This window comes from Cyclopterus lumpus, chromosome 6 (assembly GCF_009769545.1).
Source record: "Cyclopterus lumpus isolate fCycLum1 chromosome 6, fCycLum1.pri, whole genome shotgun sequence".
NCBI classification, from domain to species: domain Eukaryota; kingdom Metazoa; phylum Chordata; class Actinopteri; order Perciformes; family Cyclopteridae; genus Cyclopterus; species Cyclopterus lumpus.
The window spans coordinates 13,586,520-13,590,329 of NC_046971.1; positions in this window are offsets into that span (position 1 = coordinate 13,586,520).

The window sequence follows — 3,810 nt, forward strand, 5'->3', positions numbered from 1 at the left end:
CATTTTAATAAATACACCGTAGACTTCCTCAACAGCACATCGAGGACAGCTAAACTAAAATGTTACACCATAGCATGTGAAAGCACTTAAAAAGTAGATATCGAAAATATGCATTGAAATGGAGGACCACAATATGACATATAAAGTCATATGCTGAGAATATGCATTTTATTTGCACAAAGTGATTCTGCCATCAGTGGTAGAAGACAGCTTCCCCATCAACCAGGACAACGTTTGCTGTGTGTCATTAATTTGGTCCTTATAGATCTCCATTAATCCATTACATTGTGTTTTCTGGATGATATTGCACTTCAATCTTTCAGTGACCATGACACGTTCTTAACAGATCTTCTCTACTGGCTTTGGTAAAGACTCCAGCCGATCCACAGCTCTATAAACTGGTCGTAACTAGGGTTTCAAAGGGGCGGAAAGTTTCCGGTAAATTTCCGTAAAATTCCACGGGAATTTTGCCTCGGAATTTTGAAAGAAAAAACAAAAGCATATAACAGGGAACTTAAATGTAGTTGAGAACAAGACTATGCACGCCTAGCTCAGCTGGACCCTGAATGCAGCTGGTTGGGAACATTGTCTGCCAGAAACATAAACGTAAACATAAAACGTTCTGTTGTTTTTGAACGTCTTTGTCATCAGTGTTGCGTCTGAACGTTTCAGCCCTATGCCTGGCAAGTGTGACAGCGCCGAGTTGCGTAGAGGCCAAGAGCAGTATTGCAGACAGATAGAGATTTCAATTATAGCTCGCAACATATTGACAAAAATAACTGAACTAGTTAATTTTTTGGAGCTGTGAACTTAGTTCAACATTTTGAATTATGAATTATGAACTGAACTAGTTCATTTTAAAATGTGTTCATGTAGAAAGTGAACTTTCCCAACACTGTTTGTCATCACCTAGCATATTGATTACTTGGTAAACTGAAGCCATGTTCATTTTAATACCAAGAATATTTGTATACAGTAGACTAACTTTTTACAGCAGTGAGGAGGACGATGATGAGGTCCAGGAAGAACGCATTTAGACCTGAAAGGATTCAGGGAAAAACACAACAAAAACGTTGAATATTCCCGGAATTTTGCAACCCTGGTCGTAACACACCGTAACACATCTTAGATCAATGTGCAAACAAATAAAAAAGATGGACTATTTTGTGGGCTTCTCATCACACCACTGAACTACTATTAAATACTCCATCCAACACTTTTTTGAAATATCAATCTCCTTCCGTATGCTTGGAAAGTAAAACATTTAGTCCTTCATGTTGAGGTCAGCTGTAATTTTAGTTGATTAAAATGAATTCCAATAGAGACAAAATGTCCATAGAAAGCACTCTTAGCGCATAATCCACATTTTTGCAGTCTATCCATGTGCTCAGTGATTACTGTGTGTTCCAGACACTGATATGTTCACCCATGAATGGTCACAACCACACTTCCATCTCAGTCCTAATGCACATTATGAGCAAGTGTGTTTACATAGTGTGCCTTGTAGAGTAAAATGGATGGAGAGCAGAGAAGTTGAACATTTCTATGGATATTCAGACATGTTTTTACAAAAGTGAAACTGACATGAATTCTATAGCTGACCACAGCCGTCATCAGGTGTGCTCCATGGAACCTTTCGCAGGTACAGTACATTTCAGGCTTAGAGGGACAGAGTATTTGATATTTGATTATATCTGTATTTAATTATTGCCTGTATCTGGAGAGCTGCCTTTCACATAAAATTACGCCAGAACTGACTGTATTTTTTTCATTTTATAACTTTAACTCCAAGCTCAGGATTTGGGCTGCGGGTAGTGAATAAGACATAATTGACCTTAGCTTACTGTGTGATGTTGACACAGGTCACCCGATTCTGTATTTATCAAAGACATTACTGAACAGATAACATTAATCAAAGATAACCATCAGCAAACCGCAATATTCTACAATCAGCACTGCTTGTGCTATCAAAATCTATGTCACATATTTACATCCACACATAACTCATCTGCCAATTTGCATGTCCAATACAACTAGGGCTTCCTTTTCCTTTATGCACTGAGCCAGTACACTGCTAACGATGAGGTTCTGTGTGCAGTTCAGTGAGTGGTGCTGAGTGAAAGCAACAAGGTCACACACACACACACACACACACACACACACACACAGACACACTCACACAGACACATATACAGACACATGCACACACACAAGCTTGGGTACGCACATTTATCACCAGCAAAAGCTCAAATCACTGACAGACAAATGTCCCCTGACTTGCACTGATATGCACATTCTCCAAACACAAAATGCACACAAAAACACAATTATAAAGACACACACATTAATGTTCAAACTGCATATATTGAACAGTGAATGAACACATGTATTAAATTACAATTAATTACGCAACAGGTTACACACACATTCTTGGGCAATCCGCATATATACACAAACACGTTGCAACGGATGAGTAAAGCCACCAGAAGATACAGAGTTCTCAAAGTGTATGAAATATATTAAACATAAGTATCCATTCACCTCACCCCTAAAGAAAAGGAAAATAATACAGATTCTGCTGTGATTTCTTACTGTCAAACAACAAATGCATCATTATTATTATCATTATTAATAGTATTTTGATCATTAATTGTATATCTGCTTTGGCACCAAGCCTCTCAGATATCTAGCAGTACTACACTGCACTCCTCTGACTAAATGCTTGTTCTTTCCGTAATAGTGCATACAAAAGATGCTTTTACAATTATTATTGCTCTTATTGTAGTACCATCTTCTCATGTTGATATTGCAATTCCGATACAGTTATAGTAAGCAATTATCACAGAGGAAAACAACATTGATTTAGAAACATCTTCTTACATACAATTCTACTAATAGTGAAAACGAATTTGATGATTAAACAGGAACATGATGTTATCATTGTGGGCTGCATGACATTTCAGCAAAGTTTTACCTTTTTGATTTTGGAAGAAATGTGCATTAGAAAATCAAGCCAAAGTTTTTTATAGGCTCATCAATGAATAGCCTATACTTCATCATGGGTGTTTTTTAGAAGGAAATATGGTGATCTGAGGTGTGCATATAACTCATGTGATCAGTAAGGAGAAATATACCATATGTAAGCAACACTAAATGTCTTCCTTTTTTACTAATAATCTAAGTGCATGTACAAAATGTATATGTGCTCACTGTTGAGTGTAATGGAGACACACCTGATGGAATACAGCCCACAGGCCTTGGTTTTCTTCAGAATTGTTATTATATTATTTATATAGGTAAAAAAAAACATTTTGGGAAGGAGAGAAGTTTCATCACACCTTAAAGCTTGAATGACAGTAACAAAAAAAAGTGCTTGTTGAGAAGCAAAGAAAAAGTAATTCCACTGATAATCCACTGATAATCAGTGGAATTACTGATAATGTGTAATTACTGATAATCAGTGATCACACACGGTTATCAGATCCACCTGTATGCCTGTTCCCAGAGACGCACTGAACGCCCATCTTTTCCCCAGGAAGCTTAAAGCCGCGGGACATTGTTGCGGTCTGGCTGAACCCAAATAACTTCTCCACGCAGCGTGAAATACGCAACTGCAGATACTCTTTGTTTCATCTCCGGTATCTTTATCATGCATCTGCTGCGGACATTATCAACTAGTATTGTTTCCCTTTATCCCAACCTCCGATCAGAAGAAGCACCTGATTACAACATGGACATCAGAAGCACATGTATGCAGTACATTTAGGTGTTTAAATCCTGCGCAAAGTTCAAAGCAAATTGTTCCCCACC